At 41.8% G+C, this 27,712-nt stretch overlaps 1 pseudogene; it reads right to left on the bottom strand.

The window, feature by feature from the left end:
- Positions 1-1,729: 1,729 nt before the first annotated feature.
- Positions 1,730-26,154, bottom strand: LOC104229032 (histone deacetylase 6-like; annotated as a pseudogene).
- Positions 26,155-27,712: the final 1,558 nt, after the last annotated feature.

Genomic DNA, 27,712 nt, shown 5'->3' with positions numbered 1-27,712 from the left:
CTGAAGGCTCACTTAGCTGAGGTTGAATTTGAGAGGGATGCTCTTAGAACTGAGCTTACCAAGGAAAAGGACAAGAATGATGGGATTCTTCAAAATATGCTGAATCTTGTCCAAGCCCAAAACCAAACCTCTAGCTCCCCAAGCCTTAGTAATTCTTGCCTTTATCTCCTGCACCTGTCTAGTACCATCAGTGAACCTAGATTAGGGATTTCTCTTTCTTTTTGCTCATGTTTTGAATATTTTTGCTATTGTTTGTGGATTATATAGCAATATATCTTCTATCAATGATATCTATTATTTTTGCTCTAGTCTGTTACTCTTTCCTTGATAGTTTAAATATGTTTTCCTAATTACTGATGATTAATCCATGATTGCACTTGCAGTTGCCCCAGTGGCCATGAGTACTTATTAAAATCGGGACTCACTTTGTTTATGCAACTTTTCGATGATGCCAAAAGAAGAAAGAGATATTGTGCTTTATATATTCTGAATATGTGATGTTTATAACCTAATTAACCTGGTCTTTGATGATAAGTGAATTTTTATAAACTTTGTATTGATGAATAAGCTGAGTTCTTACACGGCCTAAGTGAGTGAAAATCACAGAGTTTGTCATCATCAAAAGGGGGAATTTGTTGGCCCAAGTAAATGTGAAGTTTTGAAGACTGACAAAAGAACTCAGACATGGACCAGGTCCATCTTGTGAAGCACAGTCGTGATCAACCCAAACATGTGAGAAGCACGTGAATGAGATAAATATAACTTATCAGAAGTAATATATCCTGATCATGATCGAAAATGTTGCATATTGGATAAGGATAAAGACTCTTTACACAAAAGAGAACATAGTTTAGGAAAATTATAGAGTTAGAGTATGAGATCAACTAGAACTCTTCCACCATGGAAGAGTAGCATCTGTATCCTAGTCAATCTCTAATTATTAACCCTTTAAATATTAGTGTTGTTCTCTTTTACAGGTAATGCACATAAGCAGAAGTAAAACGTGAATTGAGAGCAAAATAGCAAGGCAATTTTGCAAGCAATTTATGTGTGATTCAAGCGTGCAATCTTGAAGCTATTTGAACCAGATAAAAGAACCAGTTCCATGTGTCTGTCTTTTACTCTATTTCAATTGTAGTAGGTGATTTTACATTGTACCTTTCAGATTTTATAGAAGCAATTGTATTAGGTACTTAGAGTTTTCAAGTTAGAGTTAACTTGAAGTTGTCGCAATAGTTGAGGCTGTGTGACACAATGGGATTAGAGTTAATCCTAGGTTTACAAAAGAGATTTTGTAAACGTAGTTTTTGGCTCAGTGATTTTAATGGAGAGTTTGGAAAAATCCTACTGTAAGGTAGGTCGTGGTTTTTTCACCTGTTGAGCCAGGTGTTTTCCACGTAAAATCTTTGGGTTCTTTATTTTCTATATTTATTATTCCGCAACAGTAGTAGTTGGAACACATAGAAGAACCATGTCTTTCTATAATAAAGATAAGCAAAAATTAGGTACCACACAAATCACCCCCTCTTGTATGGCATTGAAGTCTAAAACATCAACAAAGATTTCTTCAAGATATTTTTCACACTGGTTGATGCTTCACAAAGATTAAACAAGGAAAATAGCATTTACCCTATACAGCTTCAAACATACATTAGATAGTACTCTCGTCTTTTCGACCGTCTATTGAAGGCAAAGCCCTACACGAATGATGTTTAAATTACCTAATCTTCTACAGATCCCGAGTTGAATTCTGATTCTGGATAGGCAATGGTTCAACAGAATGAAGAGTATAATCAGGGCCAAAGTACTTGTAATACTTATTGTAAGGCAATTTATTCTCAAGCTCTACTCCAACTGCAACTGCTATTTGCGGATATTGAAGTAGTTCAACCTTACCGCAACTTCCAAGACAAGTAAACAGTAATAGGTGATAATCCAAAGACGGGAATAAAACACTGAAGCACATAGATAGAGACAGACCTCATAGGCCCAACACCGGGAAACATTTCGAATTGTATAACCTCCACCACCCAATACCATTAGAGGGACATTGAAAGACCTGAGAAATCGAAGTCAATCTGCATGGCCTTTGACAGACAAGTTGAAAGGGCCCAACCTGTCTCCGGCTAGTGAATCAGCACCAGACTAAAGAACAACAACATCTGGTTGATAGACCTCCATTGCCTTTTGGATTATAGGACGGAATAGGTGACAGAAACTTTCATCATCAATCCCATCATTCAAAGGGGCGTTTAGGGTATAGTATTTCCCAGCACCTCCACCAATGTCTTTGATATGTCCTGTACCAGGAAAGAAGTCTCCAAACTTATGAAAATACACTGTCATAACCCGATCTGTGGTGTAAAAAGTAGCCTCAACTCCATTTCCATGTGAACATCAATATCAACATATAAAACACGCTGCACAATAATACTGAGCACGTTAAAGGAACAATAATTCATAATAAGCACGGTTTGGCAAAGGAGACCATTAAAGCAGATGATGCTTTCCAAATATATCCTACAAGCACACTTATATACAGTTGATACAACAATTGTCTATAAGCTTTGTTCCTCAATAATTACAGAAGAAAAAGTTAAGATCACATAAAGTTCGCTTTCATTAAGCATCCAGGGATATAAATGAGTCCTCCATAACTACAGAAATAATGAGTGATCAGCTAAGTTCCAATCCTTATAAAAATAGCAAATAAGTATTTTGGCCTCCAAATTACTTGCTCCATCCGATTTTAGATTCAGCTAAATAATGACTTCTTATCTTTAATGGTAATCAACAAAATATGAGCAAAGAATAAAATAATTACTTCTTTTGTAGACAACAATACAAAACAATATGTACCATTACATTGAATTTAATACTATCTTTAATCCTTTGACACATCCTCGAGACTTATTATTGACATATCCTTTACAAACTCAAAAGATAGAAGCGTATTAAAAATTTCTTCTCTTTATATTCTTCAAAGCCAACCCAAGTTGGCCTCAACAACGATACGAATAAATAAAGGCCTCACACCTTAGCATAAACTACCTTGATTTAGTGTCTACAATAGTGCCTAGTCTTCAGTACATTACACAGCTAACTTAGGTTATACAATGATATTATCCCCGCGATTGTACCACCGTGAATAAAGGCCCGACTTGCCATGCCTATGTGCCTCAGGCGCACCTCTAATCAATCTTCTCTTTTTGCTCCCCGAAAGGTTAATAGAAAAGTAGTACATAAAAACAAGGAATATCATATACCAACCATCCAATATGCAATCAATATTCAACATAAACATGGGGTGTCACATTAAAATCATAATATAAATTAAGAAAAAGTGATTGTCTTCTCATTCATATAGGAGAGATATGATAATATTATAGAATACTACGAAATACTTGATGCCTGATGTTTCCCAAAGGAAAATGTTCTGACCTGCTAAGGCCATTATTTAGTAGAGAGCTGATCTTCATACTAACAACAAAATTTAAAAAGAGTTTGGCTTCTTAGACAGCTTCAAGGTAGGATGAAATTCAATTTTGAAATACTAAAATGGTAACTCCATAAATAGAATTGCATGAACCAAAGGAACTCTGACCTTAAACCATATTTACATTCAATCCAAGGGAGGCAGATTACATAACACCAATTTTCTTCGAACCTGTTTTAGCTAAACCATAAGCAATGATTCATTCCAAACTTGCTCTTCAGTAAGATAAATTTATTCCCAACAACGACTGGAATTTTCAATACAAAAAACATTCCTTCCGGGAGATTTACTGTAATGACCCGACCGATCGTTTTGAGTTTTTGCACTTTATTCGCCAGTTCTCAGGCATGACTTACCCAGTGATGTATTATGAGTCATGTAAATCGTTGGTTTTGGTTTTCAGGGTAATCGGCATGAAATTTGGAAGAACAGATCTCAGTTTGAAGCTTGTAATTCGAAAGGTTTGACCAAGATTTGACTTATTTGTAGATGATCTCAAATCAGAATTTTTATGATTTGGTTAGCTCTGTTACATGATTTGGGACTTAGGCGCGTGATCGAAATGCATTTTGGAAGTCCGTGAAAGATTTAGGCTTGAATTAGCGAAATTGAGATTTTGGCGTTTTCTGGTGGACAAGTGAGGTTTTGATATAGAGGTCAGAATGGAATTTCGGAAGTTGTAGTAGTTCTGTTGCATCATTCGGGTCATTCGGACGTGGTTTGGTTGGGTTTTTGATCAAAAGCGAAATTCGGAAGATTTTAGAAAGTTTGGCTTGAATCCGAGGTGTTTTAGTTGATTTGATGTTGTTTGAAGTGTTTTAATGATTGGAACAAGTTTGTATAAGGTATTGGGTTATGTTTATGCTTTTGGTTGAGGTCCCGCGGGCCTCGGGGTGATTTCGGGTGGTTGCCGGAGAGGTTAGAACTTGTTGCAGCAGTTGATATTGCTACTTCTGGTATTTTCGCACCTGCGGTTTGGGCGCCGCATATGTGATGGAATGGCCACAGAAGAGGATCGTGGAAGAATGTCGGGGACTACAGAAGCGGTCAGGTTGGCCGCATCTGCAGAGTCGCAAATGCCGAGGATTTATCGCAGAAGCGAAAAATGGCCAGGTGGGCTGAGACCGCAGAAGCAGTAAGGAAACTGCATCTGCGATGTCGCAGATGCAGAAATATGGTCGCAAATGCGATTTAGACTGGATTAGTGACTTCCGCAAGAGCGGAAGACTTAACCGCAAATGCGGTACCACAGATGCGGTTGAAGGACTGTAGATGCGGAAAGGCCTAGGCAGAACATATAAGTTATTTCATTTCGCGAAATTGAGCTATTCCACCATTGTTGACTTTGGCCTTGGAGCGTTTTGGGTGATTTGAAAGAGGGATTTCAAGGGAACTTCATTGACGTAAGGAATTTGGACCTAAAACTCGTTCCTATGCTATTATTTCATGGATTAGAGCTAGAAATTGTGGAAATCAACGGTTAAAATGGGGGATTAGGGACTGAGCATAAGAGGCCTTAAAATGAGGATTTGAGGGGTCATTTGAGCTCTGATTTTGGTATTCTTGATATGCATAGACTCGTGGGTAGATGAGAAATCTGTTGATGTAAAAATTTCTGACTTTTGAGACGTGGGCCTCGGGGTTGGGTTTTGGAAATTTCGGGATTTGTGACCTTTGTTGATTGTTTTTGCTTAGGCTTTGCTTCCTTAGCATATATTGACGTACTCGTCCTGATTTTGGATAGATTCGATGCGCATGGAGGCCGATTCGAGGGGCAAAGGCATCGCGGGCTAGAGATTTAGCCGATTCAAGGTAAGTAATGATTGTAAATACTGTCCTGAGGGTTTGAAACCCCGAATTACACATCGTTATGTTACTTTGAGGTGACGCACATGCTAGATGATGAGCGTGGAGTGGTGCACCATTGGGGATTCTGACCTGGTCCGTCCCGTACGACTGCTAAGTCGCGTATTTGATTTGAAATCTTATGATATTCCATGTTCTAGAGATTTATATTATATTTTGGGTTGTATGCCATGTTTGGGACCTTGTGCCGACCTGCTGAGATCCTTAAGGGCACTTTCACTATTTTTCTTCACTCTATTTGTTTTGAAAGCATATCCTCAGTCATGTTTTACCTGTTTATTGTTTAAACCTGGTTTTATCCTTTATTTCTTAAAAATGTGAAAACTATTTGGGCTGAGTTCCCTGTTTTACTGATGGTCTGAGTGATCGTGAGGTTTATGACTGAGATAGACCAAGAGTCTGATTGTGAGGTTAATGACTGATAGAGGTTGAGGGCCTGGTTGTGAGGATTATATATATATGGATCGGGTTGCATGCCACAACGATATGTATATGGATCAGGCTATACGCTGCAGCGATATGCTGAGTCGGGCTTCACGCCGCAGCGATATGTTGAGTCGGGCTTCATGCCGCAGCGATATAGCACTAGGGCTGTAGGGGCCCCTCCGGAGTCTGCATACCCCCAGTGAGCGTAGTCGACTATATATATGGATCGGGCTTCACGCTGCAGCGATATATGGATCGGGATGCATGCCACATCGATTGCTATATGGTACCTATTGAGTGTGAGCGTTGATTGGTAAGAGTTGAGTCATGAGTGACTAAGAGGCTTGCACGAGGGGCTATAGATATACATGCACATGAGTGATGCTTTGCCTGAGGGGCCTATTTATGAACTTACTATTTTTTCACTCCTCCTTAAAGTGAGTTTCTATTGAATATGTTAATTTAATTACTGCTTTCACTCATCTTTAGACCGATCCTTTATCGAAAATGTTGAACAAATGTTTTAAATAATATTTCATTTAAACTGAAGTTTTTAAGTTACGAAAAGGGTTGTGAATTTTTGTTATGCCGGAGGGGCTATATACGAACTAAGTTTTTGCCCAAGGGTGGTTTTCATCTCTTTTATTATAAATGGTATCGAACTCCTACTGAAACTGTTGGAAAGCATTTTAAATGATTTTTACCAAAAGATGGATTTTAAATGAGACGTTTGACTCGTATTCTGATTGAAAGCATGTTGGGCTTATTGAGTTATAATATTTGTGGATTCATCGTTTCCTACTGCTCAGTCTTTATTTACTCTTATTACTTACTAGGTTGGAGTACTCATATTACTCTCTACATCTCGTGTGCAGATTCAGGTATTTCGGAATCTGGTAGCAGGTGTTGATTGCTCAGACGCGGAGTCATCAGAGTTAGCAAGGTGGCTGCACGATGTTCGTAGCACTGGTTCCTTCCTCTCATTTTCATTACTGTACTTAGTGCACTTTTGACTGTTGTTGTTGTATTCAGACCTTGGTAGATGCTCATGACTAGTGACACTCCGATGTAGGGTTTGTGTAATTATTCCGCATTTTTCTTTTAATTGTTCATTATGAGATTATTGGTTTATAAACGGTATAAAAAAAACTTTTAATGGAAAATGGTTGATTTGGGAATTGTGTCGGCTGGCCTTGTCTTCATGAGAGGCGCCATCATGATCGGGTCCGGTTTGGGGTCGTGATAAGTTGGTATCAGAGCCTAGGTTACATAAGTCTCACGAGTCATGAGCAGGTTTAGTAGAGTCTCGCGAATCGGTACAGAGTTATCTGTATTTATCCTCAGGAGGCTACAAAACCTTTAGGAAAAAACTTCACATTCTTGGAATCCTTATCGTGCGTCCTTGATTTAGCTTGAAAAGTAACTCTTTGAATTCCCTCCACGTGTTCGTATGCGCGCATGAGCGCTTAGTATCTGATGTGCATTAATGGTTTGTGATTCCCTGATCGAGGGGTGAGATGTGATCTCTGTGAGTTGATGTTGGGCCAGTCTGGAGGACTTGAGGCCAGATTTTTGCCTATAGCTTGAGCACCGAGGTGATGATTGTGTGAGCAAGTGTTTTTGAACTTATATGTTCGGTAGTGTCCCTATTAGTGGAAGTGACGGCTGGATGACTATGTGATAAGTATGTTAGTACTGCGAGATGTATCCATATGATTTGGAAGTGACGAGAAGGGTCTGCTGGAGGATAGAGAAATATGAGGTGCTTGAATTCCATCTTGATTTGAGGTGTAACCTCGAGTTATGGGCGTGTAAAGAATCTTTTCATGTTTCACAGTTGGGAGTGAAGTAAATTTCATGTTGCGGTATAAGTTCATGCTTAGGAAGACTAAGTGACTGCGTAATATTTATGACAGTCGAAGGTATACAGGAATGATAGTTGGAGGTAAAACATGTGGGTTATCTCATGCAGAGTGTTCTAAGGTTGTGTGATCCTCATGTTGACTGTTAGAAGATCTCATTTACAAGTGAAATATAAGTGTTGAAGATTTAAATTTGGGCCGCTTAAGAGAGTGGGCTTGGCTGTTGCGAGGATGAATGCGAGATTGGTAGAAGATTCAAAGTACCAGATGGCCTGTGTTTCACAATCTTACAAAGGATTTGAGTTTCATCTCACTATGGTATTATGGCAGCAATAGAGTATATGCGTTATGCATTATTGAGTGTGTTATGATTTATGGCTTCGAGCCAAGTGGGGGAGTCTATTATTGACTAGTTGATTGCACGGTTATGGGCTATGTCAATTCTAGTTTGAGGCGCGGTTGAATCAGTTATTGCCGGCAGAGATTGAGACCGAGGATGGCTTGAGTAAAGGAAAATTCTTAACAATGGTTATAGGATGCTTCACATGAAGTTGCTTGGTTGTAATGGAATAATGTCACCTTCTGCGGTGTTAGAGTGCTAATGAGGCACGGGTTGTTCAGTTCGTTTGATACGGCTAATTGCAGTTCGGGTAGAGTGGATGACTCTCGAGAATGGTTTTAATGGGTTCAAGATTTTTACATGTAACATTTGGGTATCTTCAAGTGGTATATGTGGCTAGAAACTGAGTTTTCATTGGAAGATGTCAAGACTTGTGGTATTTTCTATATTAATTATGAGATTCTATGTATTAGTGTCAGGAAGGTGAAGGTAATAGCTTTGGATTCGTAGGAAGTTTCTCCAGGGTAAGCATTTTGAATGCGGTGTTGTTGGGAATGTTAAGAGAGTATTCAGTAGCTTATAGACCATAGGACGGTGTGGTTTTATGCTTGGGTCTCGTGTGGTAAGCTTGGGTTGAGGAATGGTGATGTTATAGCAAGAAGGAGTACCAAGTTGAAGGTAAATCAGAAGGAAACTTGGATAGATGGGATAGCTTGGTAGTAGGCTGGATCGGTGTGTTAAGGATATGATTAGTTCTTTGGATGCTTGTGAGGTAATGAGTTTATACATGTGTTTCGCGACAATTCTTTTAGGTTCTAGTGACCTGTGTAACTCGGATGAATTAGAAGGATTCAGTCCTGACGATTTGGTGTTGTGCAAATGGAACTCGGAGAGTTCTGGATGGTTTCCACCACAGTTAGAAAGGTATATTTTTCCTATTGGCATGAGGAGCATGGGATGTATAATGATCTTTTCCTAGATGGGATCGAATAGAAAAGTTCTTAGATAGTTGAGTAAGTAGTTTCTTGTAGCTCGGAGTGGATTGCGAAGTTCTCATAATCTTTATTTAGGTGGTATAGTATATGCGGTATGTTGTGTGGGTTGAGGTTTGCATGTGTAAGGTCACAGTTCAGTTATGAAAGAAAAATCATAAATTCTTATATAGCATGGGAAGCTTTAGGTGGCTATATGAATGAGATCACCGATTGGTGTGGCTTGATGAGGGTATATATTTCAGATAGGGCAATATGTTTGAGTTGTGGATGCTTTATTGGTATTACAGCACTATCTTGTCCGATCGTCTGATGATATTTGAGTCTATTTGGTGGCACAGAAGAATTTTAGGTGTACCTCTCATGAGATGAATGAGTAATAGAGGTGTGCTATACATGCGAGCGGCGGAATTGGGATCAGATTTGGTAATTTGTGTGCTTTATGGACTTGGAGACTAGAAGTTCTCATATACAGGTTAGCTTGTGGTTATGGACATCAAAGATGTGGGTAAGTTAGTCAGATGATAGTATGTGCTATGATTCAGTCATTGTGAACCTTCGGAGGATTATTTATCTGTTGTGTGTGACTAGAGTTGATGTGTGGCTCATTGATAGACCTATATGGATGTGTGTTTTGCATCGAGATGGCTTTGTTGACTTCAAGTTGCCATTGATGAGGGATATGTTGATTCGATTGTCATTGAGCTTATTAATCAGGGGGATCTATGAGCTACCTTTTCGTGTTGTGAGCCTTTAGGATTTGTTGATTTTAGGCACATGTGGTGCGGTGTCATTAGGGCCACTCAGCGGAATTTGAGCGGGAAGAGCACTGGGTATTGCTTGGTGGATGGCGTATCGGTTATGTCCTTTCGAGTTGTGTGGTGTTATGTAATTGCCTCCTGGTGGTTGTGATAATTGCTTTGGTTTTAGCCATCATATTGCGCACGGTTGTCGATTTGGAGCACAGTAACTTAAGGTGCCTCATGTGGACCAGTGTTTGGATGAGGTCGCGCATTGGAGCGAAGTTATGTGGAGGTATGACCTGTCGGGTTAGATTTGTGTGTTCTGTTTCTATGATGTGTGACAGGTTCTCAGTCTTGTGTTGTGGTGGTACTGGTGAGATTGCGGTACAACTCTTTCATTTGAGTCATTTTCATGGATTGAGTAAGTTCGGATTGTGGCTTATTGGTGCACGGATTGTACAAGTTGTGGCTTTAGTCTGTATTGATGTGTCAATATCACCAGAGTAGTTGGGTTGGATTAGATGAGATCGTCGGGATCTTTAATGACTGCAGACAGACTCGATTTCAGCATGTTAGAAGCATGATATTGAGGTTCAGCTCAGAAATTTGCTATGGTCTCTGCCCAAGGAGAAGTGGCTTCGTGAATGGTTGATATGAGAAAACGGTTATGGCTTACTGCGCATTTTATTTATCATTAGCAGTATATGAAAGTGTTGGAATAAGACTTTAGTTGATAAGAGGTTTCCTACCGGTATTCGGTTGTTGTGTGCAGCTGCTGTGATTAGAAGTTATCGCTACAAGTGTTTGAGTTATGTGGTATATCATGTAATTGCATATGAGGTTGCAAGTATGGGTTATTACAGCTGATTCGGACTTATTCAGAGTATAGATGTGAGATTCTGATCTTGTGGATGATTTTAGAAGTGGAAATGTGGTTCCAAGGTTAATAGGCTAGGTTGGACTGTAAAATTTCAGTTACATTGTATCATCGGACCTATACGAGATAGGGTGACATGGGATCACCCCCGGGTATATGTTCATGGTAAGGTTATTCAGTGATTGGTTGGCTTGTGGAACAACTCTAGGCATGCTCAAGGACGAACGTATGTTTAAGTGGGGGAGGATGTAACGACCGGACCGGTCGTTTTGAGTTTTTGCACTTTGCTCGTCAGTTCTCGGGCATCATTTGCCCCGTGTGTTGTATTATGACTCATGTAAATTGTTGGTTTTGGTTTTTTGGGTAATCAACATGAAATTTGGAAGAACAGTTCTCAGTATGAAGCTTGTAATTCGAAAGGTTTGACTAAGATTTGACTTGTTTGTAGATGATCTCGGATCAGAATTTTTATGATTTTTTAGCTCCGTTAGGTGATTTGGGACTTAGGAGCGTGATCAGAATGCATTTTGGAAGTCCGTGGAAGGTTTAGGCTTGAATTGGCAAAATTGAGATTTTGGCGTTTTCCGGTGGATAGATGAGATTTTGATATAGAGGTCAGAATGAAATTCTGGAAGTTGCAGTAGTTCCGTTGCGTCATTCGGGATGTGTGTACAAAATTTCAGGTCATTCGGACGTGGTTTGGTTGGGTTTTTGATCAAAAGCGAAATTCGCAAGATTTTAGAAAGTTTGGCTTGAATCCGAGGTGTTTTAGTTGATTTGATATTGTTTGAAGTGTTTTAATGATTGGAACAAGTTTGTATAAGGTATTGGGTTATGTTTGTGCTTTTGGTTGAGGTCCCGGGGGCCTCGGGGTGATTTCGGATGGTTGCTGGAGAGGTTAGAATCTTGTTGTAGCAGTTGATATTGCTGCTTCTAGTATTTTCGCACCTGCGGTTTGGGGGCCACAGGTGCGGCGCCACATATGCGATGGAATGGCTGCAGAAGCGGATCGTGGAAGAATGTCGGGGACCATAGAAGTGGTCGGGATGGCCACATCTGCGACTCCTGATTTATCGCAGAAGCAAAAAATGGCCAGGTGGGCTGAGACCGCAGAAGCAGTAAAAATACCGCATCTGCGATTTAGACTAGATTAGTGACTTCCACAGGAGCGGAAGACTAAACCGCAAATGTGGTACCGCAGATGCGGTTGAAGGACCGTAGATGTGGAAAGACCTAGGCAAAACATATAAGTTATTTCATTTCGCGAAATTGAGCTATTCCACCATTGTTGACTTCGGCCTTGGAGCTTTTTGGGCGACTTGAAAGAGGGATTTCAAGGGAACTTTATTGAGGTAAGGAATTTGGACCTAAAATGCGTTCCTATGCTATTATTTCATGGATTAGAGCTAGAAATTATGGAAATCAAAGGTTAAAATGGGGGATTAGGGCTTGAGCTTAAGAGACCTTAAAATGAGGATTTGAGGGGTCATTTGAGCTCTGATTTTGGTATTCTTGATATGCATAAACTCATGGGGAGATGAGGAATCTATTGATGTAAAAATTTCTGACTTTCGAGATGTGGGCCTGGGGGTCGGGTTTTGGAAATTTCGGGATTTGTGCCCTTTGTTGATTGTTTTCGCTTGGGCTTTGCTTCCTTAGCATATATTGACGTACTTGTCCTAATTTTGGATAGATTCGTCGCGCGTGGAGGCTTATTCATGGGGAAAAGGCACCACGTGCTAGAGATTTAGCCGGTTCAAGGTAAGTAATGATTGTAAATACTGTCTTGAGGGTTTGAAACCCCAGATTACATATCGTTGTGTTACTTTGAGGTGACGCACACGCTAGATGACGAGCGTGGAGTGGTGCACCATTGGGTATTGTGACCTGGTCCGTCCCGTACGACTGTTAAGTCGCGTATTTGATTTGAAATCTTATGATATTCCATGTTCTAGAGATTTATATTATATTTTGGGCTGTATGCCATATTTCGGACCTTGTGCCGACCTGCTGAGACCCTTAGGGGTACTTTCACTATTTTTCCTCACTCTATTTGTTTTGAAAGCATATCCTCAATCATGTGTTACCTGGTTATTGTTTAAACCTGGTTTTATCACTTTATTTCTTAAAAATGTGAAAATTGTTTGGGTTGAGTTCCCTATTTTACTGATGGCCCGAGTGATCGTGAGGTTGATGACTGAGATAGACTGAGAGCCCGATTGTGAGGTTAATGACTGAGATTGGTCGAGAGCCTGGTTGTGAGGATTATATATATATGGACCAGGCTGCATGCCACAACGATATGTATATGGATCGGGCTGCACGCCGCAACGATATATGGATTGGGTTGTACGCCGCAGTGGTTGCTATATGTTACCTATTGAGTGTGAGTGCTGAGTGGGAGCACTGATTGGTAAGAGTTGAGTCAAGAGTGACTGAGAGGCTTGCTAAAGGGGCTATAGATATACATGTACATGAGTGATGCTTTGCTTGAGGGGCCTGTTTATGAACTTCCTATTTTTTCACTCCTCCTTAAAGTGAGTTTCTATTGAATATGTTGATTTAATTACTACTTTCACTCATCTTTAGACCGAGCCTCTATCGGAAATGTTGAACAAATGTTTTAAATAATATTTCATTTAAACTGAAGTTTTTAAGTTACAAAAAGGGTTGTGAATTTCAGTTATGCCGGAGGGTCTGTATACAAACTAAGTTTTTGTCTGAGGGCCGATTATAGTTTTTATCTCTTTTATTATAAATGGTGTCGAACCCCTAGTGAAACTGTTGGAAAGCATTTTAAATGATTTTTACCAAAAGGTGGATTTTAAATGAGACGTTTGACTCGTATTCTGATTGAAAGCCTATTGGGTTTATTGAGTTATCATATTTGTGGATTCATCGTTTCCTACTGCTCAGTCTTTATTTACTATTATTACTTACTGGGTTGGAGTACTCACATTACTCCCTGCACCTCATGTGCAGATTTAGGTATTTCGAAACTCGGTAGCGGGTGTTGATTGCTCAGACGCGGAGTCATCAAAGTTAGCAAGGTGGCTGCACGACGTTCGCAGCACTGCTTCCTTCCTCTCATTTTCATTACTGTACTTAGTGCACTTTTGACTGTTGTTGTTGTATTCAGACCTTGGTAGATACTCATGACTAGTGACACCCCGATGTCGGGCTTGTGTAATTATTCCGTATTTTTCTTTTAAATGTTCATTATGAGATTATTGGTTTATAAACGGTATAAAAACAACTTTTAATGGAAAATGGTTGATTTGGGAATTGTGTCGGCTGACCTTGTCTTCACGAGAGGCGCCATCACGATCGGGTCTGGTTTGGGGTTGTGACATTTACCATCAACAAAAAGAACTAATAAAATTTCGAAATACTCACAAGATCAAGTAAGCAACAATTTTCAATTACACAGAAATTCAGACGGCTTGACTTTTCAGGGAAAAAACAACTTCTCTTGCATTTCATATTTTTCAGCAACACATTTAAAACATCCCAAAACTATCCTAATATCAACAACACAAATATCCACGAAACATCTACAGTAGCAGTAACCGCCACAACATATCAAACACATAAATAAAGAGGCTATACCATTACGCCGACACCGCTACACCCAGAAACAAAATACATCGCCCAAAAGAATAGCCAAGAACGTATAAATAATTCACCATACACATAGATATATGCTCCAATTTGAAAGAGTTTGCTTTCGTTTGCATGAATAAGCAAATAAAATACGAATATTAAGAAAAACAGAGCATTATAAGAAGAGTATTTACCCTGTGGACCTTTAGAAGTTCAAGAATTCCAAGAACAATATCATTAACATAGCAAAATCCGGAGGCCCCGCTTCTCTTTGCATGTTACAATCCACCAGCCCCATTGATGGCTATGTCAACATCTTGTCGATTAAGTGTTTGACTTAAAAGATATCGAAACCTTTTTGAACAAATCAATCAAAGAAGATGAAGGGGTAAATCTTAGCTAAGTATAATAATCTCTAGAATGAAAGATTGATAAGATGAATACGGATGATAAGAATTCCTTATCTTGTTTAGACCAAAAGAAAGACCTTCAACAATAATCTTCCCAATCCTTTATGTAAGCAAGTTTACAGTAAGTATTATGTATTAGCAAAAGTCTCTCCCTACAAAGTTGTTTCATGCCCTCTATATAAGGAACTCTACCTTTCTTAGCTCTAAAAGACAAGTTATAGGGAATATTTGAAAGGATATTCCCGATATCCCCTAATGGGCATGCACTACGGTAAGGGTCGTACCGTCTTTTGTTTACCTCAAGGTCGCCCTCTACAAGATGTCAAGCTATGAGGTTCTCGTTGTTAGTCGTGCTAATTAGCGGTCGCATTGGTTCAAATTTGGACCCATACAGTTAGTCCCTCTGCTTGTCGGGGTTGCAACTTGGTAAGTCCTCGATGAGCGGACACCATGCACTCTTATGGAGAAATTTGACCTTACAAAGCGTTACGGCCTGGCCAATGGCAGGCGGTCAGCGTGCTTAGCAAGACACCAAGTAATGCATTTTACCGGGAAATGACATCATCTTCATGTGCATCATCATTGCGCGTGTTTTCGAGATGGGGGATTGATGGCTTGTCACTTCGATTTTGGTGCAACTCTGGGGCCTTCCGCTTCGATTCTGGCGCCACCAAATCCTATAAATAGGTGGAGGGTTTGTTTTTTCAAAAATTCTTGGCCATTTCATTTCTATTTATCCCTCCTTATTTCTCCGAGTTTGTCTTAACACCCTTCTGCTTCTTCTTCTCACACTCTTCGTTCATAACCTCTTCTTCTTCCTCTTTTTCTTTTTTGCTGTGTCACTACCTTGTTTAACAAAAGTATGCCAAGATCACATCGATCTCATGAAGGGGTTTTTGAGGCCGCCCCGTTGTCCATGGCGCCCCATTCAGGTGGTGACGGTATGGAGGTAGAAGAAGGTGACAGTCTTCCTACGGTAGATGAGCTACTGCCGAGACACTCCATGTCTCGAAGTGACTTCCTCAAATATCCCCCTTCTACTCCTACCCCTGTATTCTCTGAGATGGAGCAAGTTCACATTGACGCTCTTCATGCAAAGTATGCCATTCCCGCTCATGTTGACATGGTTCCAGCGGGAAAGGATTTCGTAGAGGTTCACAGACTTGGATACTGTGCTTTCTACGAATACACTTTCATGATTGGCTACTCTTTTCCTCTCCTCCCATTAGCGGAAGAGTTCTGTAGGTTCTACCAAATTTGCCCGGCACAACTTTCGCCATACACGCTCAAGATACTTCTACTGTTGACCAAGTATGCGAAGTTGGAGAAATGCGATATTTCCATCCATCACCTCTTGCACCTGTTCTCGCCCAGCTTCTATAGGGGCACTATGGTGCATTTGAGGTATCGTGGCACAAAAGAGCTGGTGGTTGGGACCGACGACTGAGCAAGTCGCAAGTTTTGGCATAAGTATTTCTTCGTCAAAACTGAACATGTTGTTTCTGACTCTGCCAGGTTCCCGAAGCAATGGAACGAGACTCGTAAGTGTCGCCATTCATATTGCTCTTCCTTCATCTATATTCATTATAAGGTTTGTTTGTTTCTTATTTGCAGCTATGGGATGTCTGCCCCGCCCTATTGCCGACATCAGGGATTGGGTAGCCCGTCTTTGACCCGTGCAGCGGAAACCCAAGATTGGCCCGCCTTAATAAAACGTTATGGCCTGAGAGTGCCATCCGGTAGGTGTTTTCCCCTTATCGCTTTGTTAGTCATATGTCATCATCTGTTGATACGACTCTCTATGACGATAGGTCGAGGAGCTTCCAGGTGGAGGGCACCGGTCCCTACATTCCAACAGGCCGTCGCTGCCGCAGGAATGCAGTTCACTTTGACTGAGTCGATTTGAGGGAGTCATGCTTAACCGACTCAAGTAGAAGGTTCCTCTCGGTACATGGTCGTGAGGGAGGAGGCTTATTCAGTACCGACCTCGCATCCTTTGGACGAATCTTCTAATGGGGATGAGTCATTGTCGAGAAAAAGGAGGAGAATAGAGCTTGGGAAGGATATGGCCGTGGACGCTAGTAGAAGTAGGGCATCACAAACGGCACCTGTTCCCACTTTTATGGCTGATGCCATTTTAGCGGGTAGGTTTCCCCAAACGGAAGGAATTTACCCAGGGGCCAGCTCCGTGCACTCCGCTAAGGGTGGCGCGTCATCCAACGTTGGAGGGGGCCGCCGTGTCGAGGGAAAAGGCTCAGGTTCAGATGTCGATCCTGAGGATGTTCGCGAGTTCGTAGGTCGCCATACTCACGTGGAGGTCAGAGTGGAAGGATCTTATCGTCACATAGTTATTCTGGGGAATTACAACTTGTTGTTAAACTGCGACCAAATGACGTCTGTTTTAGCCTCTCAATGTTTTGCCCCTGAGAGCGATGCGCTTAGGGCAATGAGTGACATGGAGTTGTCTTAGAACGTCGCCGGCATGGCCTTGCGGGTAGGTGTCCTTCTTTTCCTTTTCATCATTGGTCTTACCACTACTAAAAAAATTAGGTTTTAGCGATAGACAAATTCTGTAGCTAAACAGAAAATCCATTGCTAATCTCATTTAGCGACAGATTAGCGACGTATTATCAAAAGATTCTGCTAGCTACGAGCATTTTAGCGACAAATAAGCGATAACGTCCGTATCTAATTTCAGTTTTTTTGTAGTGTACGTTGTGATTGTCGACCTGTGTTTTTGTCTTTAACTTCTCTCTATTCTTTTTTTTTGTGTGCTAGACCCTTATCATGGAGACCAAGCGTGAGCATCAGGAAAGGAAGAGGACGGCCATTTATGGGAAGATGTCTTCCAAATACCAATAGTATCGCGCTAAACATCGCGCAATGGCCGATATTTATAACTAGGACCCCGATTTTTAGTTGTTCCGTAAAGGACTCAAATAGAGGGAGGAACAACTGGCGCATAAGGTCGAAGAGCTGAGGGAGCAAGATAAGGAGCTTATGAAGGTTGTCGCCCGCAATAGTGAACTCGAGGCCTCCCCTAAGGCGAATGAGGATGAGCTTGAGCTAAGTAGGGGGTGATGGCTGAGAATGCCGACCTACAAGCAAAGGTGGCTAGTTTGACCGCTGAATTGAGTATGAAGGAGATGGAGATTGAGGGGCTTAAGGGTGAACTGAATGTCGGTACTGATAAGCTAGCGGTAGCTATTTCTGGAATAACGGCCTTGGAAGATACCCTTCATATTTGTAGGTCGGAGCTGGCCGAGGAGTAGGAGGCCTCTAGGCTTAAAGTCATGGGGCTTTAATGGAGTGTTAAGGAGTTGGAGGCGGAGCTATCTGTGTTGAATGGACAAGTGGCCTCGCTGAGAGCGGAGGATGCAAATCGACACTCACAGCCTTCTATGTCTTGTGCTTCGGTTGATCCGGTCGTGCCTCATCACTTATATGAGTTGTGGGTCCATGCTGAGGCCCGACTTGACGTGTACAAGGCTCTTCATGTCGAGGGGAGGGTAACTGAAGCAGAGCTTCAGGTCGTGCATATCGAAGCTCGGGCATCTTGGAAGGTGTGCAGGTACGACCTTCTTACTCCTGACGGGGATGACATCAACTCCGATGATGCGAATCGTCTTACTTCTGACTCGTGGTATGAAGATGCATACCCAACAAGGGATAACGTGTAACCTTTTGTTTGTGTTTACTTTTTGTTTTGGGATTTTTGTAAGGGGCGTTCTTGAGCCCATTGTAAAGATAGGTGTAAGTAACATTTTGATGTAATGTAGAATTTGTTTTGTCGATTTGGTGATGATCTTTGCAATACTTGTTAAGATGATTTAGGATTTGGTTGAGGTCGATTCCTTTTCGTTTAGTGATGGCCTTGACCATTGGGATATTGCTTCGAACTGTCGTCGAAGTAGGATCCCATCGCAATTCGAACAAGGTCGAACTCATATGTTTGTCGATGGCCTTGGCCATTGGTATGTTGCTTCGAACTGTCATCGAAGTAGGATCTCGTCGTGGTTCGAATGAGGTCGAACTCATATTTTTATCGATGGCCTTGGCCATTGGGATGTTACTTTGAACTGTCGTCGAAGTAGGATCCCGTCGTAGTTTGAACGAGGTCATATTTTCGTCGATGGCCTTGGCCATTGGGATGTTTCTTCGAACTGTCATCGAAGTAGGATCCCGTCGTAGTTCAAACAAGGTCAAACTCATATTTTCGTCGATCTCCTTGGCCATTGGGATGTTGCTTCGAACTATCGTTGAAGTAGGATCCCGTCGTAGTTCAAACAAGGTCTAACTCATATTTTCGTCGATGGCCTTGGCCATTGGGATGTTACTTTGAACTATCATTGAAGTAGGATCCTGTCGTAGTTTGAACGAGGTCGAACTCATATTTTCGTCAATAGCCTTGGACATTGGGATGTTGCTTTGAACTGCCGTCGAAGTAGGATCCCGTCGTTGTTCTTGAACGAGGTCGAACTCATATTTTTGTCGATGGCCTTGGCCATTGGGATATTTCTTTGAACTGTCGTCGAAGTAGGATCCCATCGTAGTTTGAACGAGGTCGAATTCATATTTTCGTCGATAGCCTTGGCCATTGGGATGTTGCTTCGAACTGTCGTCGAAGTAAGATCCCGTCGTAGTTTGAACGAGGTCGAACTCATATTTTCGTCGATGACCTTGGCCATTGAGATGTTCAGATTAGAGGTTTGATCATATTCCTGTAGGAAAATACATGTCGGTTTTATTCATACAATGGCAATTTATTTATGTTCTTGTAAGAATCGCATGTCGACTATGTAAATATAATGGAGATTTGATTATCTATATACAGTCCCTTCATTACTTGGTACGGAGAACACGTCGATGGGTGGGGTAATGAACAATACTTTGAACCTCGAGGCATCCCCCTTGTAGCCTTATTAAACACCTTACCAAGAAAACCCGATTGGGACAAAACTTGGATGAGGGAAAAAGAGTACGACTTACGTGGTGCCTCCTTTCAGAAGTGGAAGTATTTGAGATGGGCGACATTCCAATTGTTTTGGATTAGTTTTCCTTCCATTGTCTCTAACTTGAATGCTCTTTTGTTTGCTGCCGCTGTGATTTTGTATGGTCTGTCCCAGTTTGTTCACAGTTTTCCCTCATTAGGGTCTTTCGCTGCTTGTGTTTTAGCTTTGAGGACGTAGTCTCTGACCTTGAGCGGTCGCACTTTGGCCTTTTGGTTGTAATACCTTTCTACTTGTTGCTTTTGAGCTACCATTCTTATGTGGGCCATATCTCTTTGTTCTTCGACTTCATCTAGATCTTGTAGCCTACTTTCATCGTTGTTTGGTCTGCTCTATTGGAGTATCTCAAGCTAGGCTCTCCGACTTCGACGGGTATAACTACGTCATCTCGTAGACTAGTGAATATGGCATCTCACCTGTGCTAGTTTTTTGTGTAGTGCGGTATGCCCATAATACTTCTGGCAGTAGTTCAGGCCATAGCCCTTTGGCTTCCTCGAGCTTCTTTTTCAATATATTCAGTATTACTTTATTGGAGGATTTGTCTTGACCATTGCCGGCGAGATGGTATGGCGTGGAGAGTATTCGTTTGATGTGCCATTTTTTGAAAAACTCAATCGTTTTCTTTCCGACGAACTGAGGCCCGTTGTCACAGCTGATTTCTTTGAGGATGCCGAAACGTCATATTATATTTTTCCATATGAACGCGATGACCTATTTATCACGTATCTGAGTGTATGCACATGCGTCCACCCATTTAGAAAAGTAATCAGTTAAAACCAAAAGGAAACGTACCTTACCTCATCCTGCTTGGAGGGGTCCGATAATATCCATTCCCCACTTTACGAATAGCCATGGCGAAGTGACAGAATGAAGGAGTTCCCCTGCTTGGTGTATCATGGGGGCGTACTTTTGACACTGCTCACACTTCCTAACGTAGTCCGTGGCTTCTTTTTTCAGAGTGGGCTAGTAGTATCCGGTGCGGATGAGGCATTGGACGAGGGCGCGGTTTCCCATATGGGCGTCGCATTGCCCCTCATGTACTTCTTCCAGTACTCGCCTTGTTTGACTTGGCCTAAGATATTTGGCCAGGGGGCCGCCGAACGTTCTCTGGTAGAGATAACAGTTTACGAGGCTGTATCCAGTTGCCTGTATTCGAAGCTTTTTGGCTTCTTTATTATCTTGTGGGAGCGTTCCATCCTACAAATATATTACGAGACGGCTGTGCCAGTATCAAGTTAGGTTTACAGAATGTACCTCGACTTGGTCTATTGAGGAATGGAGGAGGGTGACCACGTTTTCTTTGTTGATATTTTTGGTGGCTACCGCTAGCTTGGCGAAGCCGTCTGCTTCGATATTCTGCGCCCTAGTATTTGGTCAAGGCGGCATTCATCAAACTCTGGCAGCAGTTTCTGAATTTCTGACTAGTAATTTTGTAGTCTCTGTTCTTTGATTTGGAAAGTCTCGGTGACTTGGTTCACCACGATTTGAGAGTCGCAATGGAGGATGAGTCGTCGAGCGCCATATTTGAGGGTTAATTTCAATCCTGCAATCACAGTTTCATACTCAGTCTCGTTGTTGGTCATCTCTAGGCATCGTATGGACTGGCGAATTACTTTGCCTGTAGGAACCTCGAGGACGAGTCCCAGTCCCGATCCCGATGCATTAGATGTGCCGTCAGTGTACAGGACCTAGAGGTCAAAATGTGCGGAAGCGCGGAGCACCTCCTGCTCTACTTCAGGCAATATTTCTACGCTGAAATCAACGACAAAATCGGCGAGCACCTGTGACTTAATGGTAGTTCGTGGTTGGTATGTTATGTCGTGCTTGCTTAATTGTTTGGCCCATTTGGCCAGTCTACCCGATAAGTCGGGTTTGTGTAGGATGCCCCTCAGGGGGGAAGGTTGTCACCACTTTTATGGGGTGACATTGAAAATAGGGTCTAAGCTTTCGTGAATCTATAACTAATGCCAAAGCTAGTTTTTCAAGGTGAGGGTACCTTGTTTTGGCATCAATTAAGGTTTTGCTGATATAGTAAATCAGAGATTGCGTACCTTTGTTTTCGCGGATCAAGACTGCACTCACCGTGACTTCGGAGACTACTAGGTATACTAGTAGGCATTCACTCGGGTCTGCCTTGACGAGTAGTGGTGGCGAGGATAGATACACTTTCAGCTTCCTTAATGCGTCGACGCATTCTACATTCCACTACAGTCCGTGGTCTTTCCTTAGCACATTGAAGTATTTGTGGCATGTTCCGATGATCGTGAAATAAACCTCGACATGGCGACTATTCAACCTGTTAATTTCTGTACCTGCTTCATGCTAGTCAATATCTCCGGTATTCCTTTGATGGCCCTGATCTGGTCCGGGTTGACCTCGATACCCCTTTCTGACACTAGAAAACCAAAGAACTTTCCTGAAGTTACGCTGAAGGCGCATTTTTCAGGATTCAGCTTCATCCCGTACTGCCTCAATATCTCGAAGGCTTCCTTTAGACGGTCAATGTGATCCTCTTTCTTTTTTGATTTTACAAGCATGTCGTCGATGTAAACCTCCATGGTCTTACCGAGTTGTTCTTTGAATATCTTGGTGACTAACCTTTGATACGTCGCCCATGCGTTCTGGAGTCCGAACGACATTACCTTGTAGCAGTACGTTCCTCAGTGAGTGATGAAAGTGGTCTTTTCTTAGTCTTCTTCAGCCATTAGAATTTGGTTGTAACTAGAGTAAGCATCTAAGAAGCTTAGTAGTTTGTGTCCCGCCGTTGCGTCGATGAGCTGGTCGATGTGTGGTAATGGAAAGGAATCTTTCGGACATGCTTTGTTTAAGTCGGTGAAGTCGACACACCTCCGTTATTTCCCATTCTTCTTTTTGACCATGACCACATTGGCGACCCATTGGGGATATTTCGATTCTCGTATGGAACCATTAGCGAGTAATTTATCAACCTTTTCGCTGACTGCCTCATTGATGGCGGCATTGAATTTTCTCCTCATTTGTCATACTGGCGGGTAAAGAGGATCGATATTCAGCCTGTGTATGGCGATATCCCTTGGGATTCCTGGCATATGTGAATGGGAAAAGGCAAACAAATCGGCATTGTTAGTTAAAATCTCACGATATTTACCTGGTTCTGAGAGGTTGTGTTCGATATAAGCCTTTTTTGTTCTATTGGTGTTGTCTAGCTGGACGGGGTTGAGGTCTTCTATGGTTGCCTTGCAAGCTTCTACGACATCCGGGTCTCTGATGGCCTCTAGTTGTGTGTCGGGTTTGGTTCCCGATATGGATGATTGCTATGCTTTCTCACTTGCCCCTTTTAGTTGTTTGGTGTGTATGCAATCTTGGGCAATCCGGTAGCATTCTTGGGCACTGCATTGCTCGCCTCGGATGCTGAATATCCCCCATGGGGTGGGAAATTTGATTACTTGATAGAAACTTGACGGGACGGATCGTATGGCGTGTATCCATGGACGCCCTATGATGGCGTTGTAGGTTGTTTCCTATTTCATGACGTGGAATGTCGTTTCCAGGGTGACTCCTCCTTCCAGGACGGGTAGCACTATCTCTCCAGAGGTTCGTTTTACTGCATTATTAAAACCTGTCAGTGTTATGCAATGCAGTATTATTTTATCCTCGAGTATCATCTGCATGAGAACTCGTGGGTGAACAATACACGCATCGCTTCCGTCATCTACCATTATTTTCCTTACGTCGGTATCTGTAATGCGTAAAGTTACAACCAAAGCATCATAGTGAGGAAAAGACAAATCGTTGGCATCCGACTTAACAAAGATGATACTGTCTCTGAGGTCGTCATACCATTTGTGGGCGACTGTCCGTTTGAGTTTGTGCATGGTGGTCACCTTCACATGGTTGATTATAGTATCGTCGCTGCCACCAATGATCATTTGTATGGTACGAGCTAGTGATGGTGATTTTGGAGGTCCCTAAGGTTGATCGCGTCCACGAGCGAAGTTGGCCCGTCCTCGATCGCTTAGAAGTTCTTTTAGGTATCCCTGGTTTAACATTCTTACCACTTCCTATCGCAGTCCTCGGTCTTGTGTATCCTTTCCTGGTGGAATTCACACAGGACGTTCGATCTCCTGGCGCTCGGATCCGACTTCATCTTTTGCGGCCATTGCACCTTTGTGCCGAGCTTTTCCAGTGCTTACACTATTTCTAAAGGAGAAACACAAAAGTTATGAGCAGATAATAGTGGAGGCATACCTCTTTCACTTCGGGGCAGTGCGATGTGTCGAGGCGCGACGTCTGTATGTCGTGGAGGAGGTGGGTTGGATGTTCGGACATAGGGATGATGACTTTCTCGGTTGAAACGTGGTAGTTGATCCCTTCGGCCATCGTTGCGACGATCTCTCCTTATCTTGGTTTGAACCGAGGTTAGTCGCTGGATCAGGCCGTTCAGGTCATCCTTGTCTGCCCTCACTTCGGCGCAATAGGCATTATGGATCTCTTCCCACGTAGTGGGGGGGGGGGTTACTTCATTAGTCTACTTAGCAGCTTCTTGGTTGCTTTTGACCCGTTTCTGTTCAACCCATTTTGAAAGGCTGCTACCGCCATCCGTTCTGACACGTTCGATAGGCTCATCCTTACCCTATTGAATCAGGCTAGGAAATCCCGAAGTCCCTCGCCTGTCGTTTGCCTAACGGCGAAGATATCATTTACCCTGGCCTCTGCCTTTTTCGCTCCCGCGTGAGCGGTAACGAACTTATCTGCCATTTCTTCGAACGTTGATATCGATTGTGCTAGTAGTTGGGAGTACCACGTTAACGCTCCTCCTGTCAGAGTTTTGCCGAACTTTTTCAGCAGTACTGACGACACCTTTTCTTTTGATAGATCGTTACCTTTTACTATAGTAATGTAATGGATTAAGTGATCCTCCGAGTCTGTGGTGCCATCATATATTTTTAGATATGACAGCATTTTGAAGGTTTTTGGAATAGAGTGAGGGGCTGCCCCTTTGCTATATGGCTGTTCGACGAATCGTCCCATGTCACGTTTTGGTAGCAACTTCGGAGCGCCCGATATTTTATCAACCCTTTCTTGATGCTGTTTCATCTGGTCGCTGAGTGTTTTGTTCTCATTTTACATCTATTCCATTTTCTTTAAGATGGCTACAAGTGTATCGTTGCCTACATCAGGGACAGTACGGGTGTTACCTGTTCGTGTAGTTTCCGGCTCATCGGCGACAACTGCGATTTCTGCGGCTAATGTGTCTTTGATATCTCTCTAAACGGGTTTCTAGAGTATGTTGCTCAAGGTGTTTGTCAACCATTCTTCTAATAGCCTTTTCACGGCCGGTGGTGCTTCTCCTGTTGTGGGTGTTGAGGTTTCCCTCTTGCGCAATATAGTTAAACCCTCGTGCGGGGGGAGGGGGGGTGAGATCTCCCCCTCAGGTGTAGCACTCAGTGTTACGTTTTTGTTGTCTTCTTCACTGGCTTCATTGAGAGAATTCAGGAGGTTGTTTGTGACACCTACTATTGCCTTTAGCCTTGCTTCTCCTTTTCCTGCCATTGTTGGCCTTTATGAGACTAAAAAGAGGTGATTATTTCTTTCAAGAATCTAGACGAAACTAAGGTCTCAACTATAGAAATCCCCACATACGGCGCCAAATTGTTTGACTCAAAAGATATCGAAACTTTTTTGAACAAATCAATCAAAGAAGATGAAGGGGTAAATCTTAGCTAAGTATAATAATCTCTAGAATGAAAGATAGATAACAAGAATATGGATGATAAGAATTCCTTATCTCGTTTAGACCAAAAGAAACTTCAACAATAATCTTCCCAATCCTTTATGTAAGCAAGTTTAAAGTAAGTATTATGGATTAGCAAAAGTCTCTCCCTACAAAGTTGTTTCATGCCCTCTATATAAGGAACTCTACCTTTCTGAGCTCTAAAAGACAAGTTATAAGAAATATTCGAAAGGATATTCCTGATGTCCCCTAATGGGTCTGCACTACTATAAGGGTCGTACCGTCTCTTATTCGCCTCAAGGTCGCCCTCTACAAGATGTCGAGCTGTGAGGTTCTCGTCGTCAGTCGTGCTCATCAACGGTCGCGTTGGTTCAAATTTGAACCCATATATTAAGTTTAACGGCGGCGCCAATGGATCCACCGGTAGAAGCTTTACAAAAACCATAAAGCCCATAAAAAATAGGGCAATCCTCTACCAAGTTGAAGCATTTAAGGTCGTGATCATCATGCTTCTGGTAGTGAAGAGTCTTGGGTGAAACGGAAGAGAGCAAGTCGACGTACTCGAGTGAGTGGAACCGCCGAATATCCTCTGCACTCGCCGGGAACGGCTGGGTGATATCCATTCACCGATGAAGATCATAGTGGAAAGCAAGAGTGCGGGAAACGCGAATATGATGAGGCTTCATTTATGGTCCTGGCCATAGTAATAGTTGCCAATGTAAGGGTCGTAGAAATATGTAACACGACGCTTTGTCGCGTCGGCCCCCATCAAAGGAAGCGACACGCCGCCCTCTATGGTTGAAGTGGAAGAGTCCATTACCTGCCGCTACTATTATGTACGTTCACTCTCAAAAAGCTGCTCTTTTTTCTAAATTTCTGCACAATCACACCCAAAACAGCTGCCAAGTAGTACTAACTTTTCAAAAGCGTAAGGTAAAGCTCAAAACCATTTTATATAGTAGTTGGAAATGAGAGTAAATGGTTGAACAAAGTTTACAAGAAAATGATTCTACAAACTGGAAAGGAATTATTAAGTCTTTTCCGCCAAGTGTCTAAAGCCGAGAAACATTTTTATCAAAATAATTTTTAAATAACTACCTTGAGAGAAGATTTGTTTTGGTCAATCAAAGATGCATATTTCATATATTAATGAACAACTAGTATTTTATCCTAATTTTATTTTTATACTTGAATTTTACTTATTACTTAAAGAAAGGATACCAAAATAAATCATATAATTATTGAATAAATTTATGTTCATTATTTTTATATTATATTATGCACTCTTATTATTAAATTGTTAATAACTTCTTATTACCTTATCACTTTTTTTTTGTTAAAAGAGGTGTATTTATATACTAGTTAACAAAGGAACCACATTAGGGACATTACTGGGGTATCACAGAGACCCCATAGTTGCAAGGTTTAGCATAATTGTATTTAAGTTACAACCCACAAAAGACCTAACTAGTTCAGTTCCTAGGATGTTTGCCCAAAATACATTATTGACAAACATCGGAGGAACTGATAATGTAATAGATTTGTTCAAAAACATCTCCTTTGCTGCTTCCTTGGCCATAGCATTAGCTACTCTGTTCTGCTCCCGGTAGATATGCCTCACTACCATGTTGCCCATCCTTTGGATGATTGACCTGCATTCACATATTAGAGGATCAAAAATCAGATTTTCATTCAAAAGCATATTGATTGTTTCAGCTGAATCAGTGTTTATTTCCAGTGGTACTAAATGGTTTTGCTCCGCCAGTTGTAGACCCCGTATGAGGGCCTAAACTTCTGCCCTTATATTTGTTGTTTGGGGGATATTGTCCATATAACCCAATATCTAGTCGCCATTGTGGTTTCTGAATATTCCCCCTAAACCTCCTACTTCTGGGTTCCCCCTTGCTGCTCCATCTGTATTTAATTTGTAGGAACCTCTAGATGGAGGATCCCATTTTAACATCATCTGATTAGTTGCCTTTGTTGAGTCATTCTTTGTAAGCATAAGGCACTTAGTTGCTTTTGAGATTGTGTTATTGACATTGATGTACTCTTTCTAGTTATTGAATACATTGCTGTTTCTTGTTAGCCAGATGTGCCACAGACAAAAGGGGATGAGGTTGTCCCAACAGATGTAGTTATTTAAAGGGACATTTTTGAGTGAGTTCCATGTTGATTGCCACTGGTGGCTATTGAAGACTAGGTGATTATTTGAACTATTTCCTGTAGATTTGGATAGAATGTCATTCTAGAAATGGACAACATTAGGACATTCAAAGAAAATATGGGCAATGTTTTCCTGCTCCTTGTTATAGTACTGGCATTGGGGAACACAATTGATTCCAATAGCGTGGAGAAAGCTCCTAGTTGGAAGT

This window comes from Nicotiana sylvestris, chromosome 3, assembly GCF_000393655.2.
Source record: "Nicotiana sylvestris chromosome 3, ASM39365v2, whole genome shotgun sequence".
NCBI classification, from domain to species: domain Eukaryota; kingdom Viridiplantae; phylum Streptophyta; class Magnoliopsida; order Solanales; family Solanaceae; genus Nicotiana; species Nicotiana sylvestris.
Note: the sequence above shows the minus strand (reverse complement) of the source record. Positions and strands in the feature narration are given on the sequence as shown.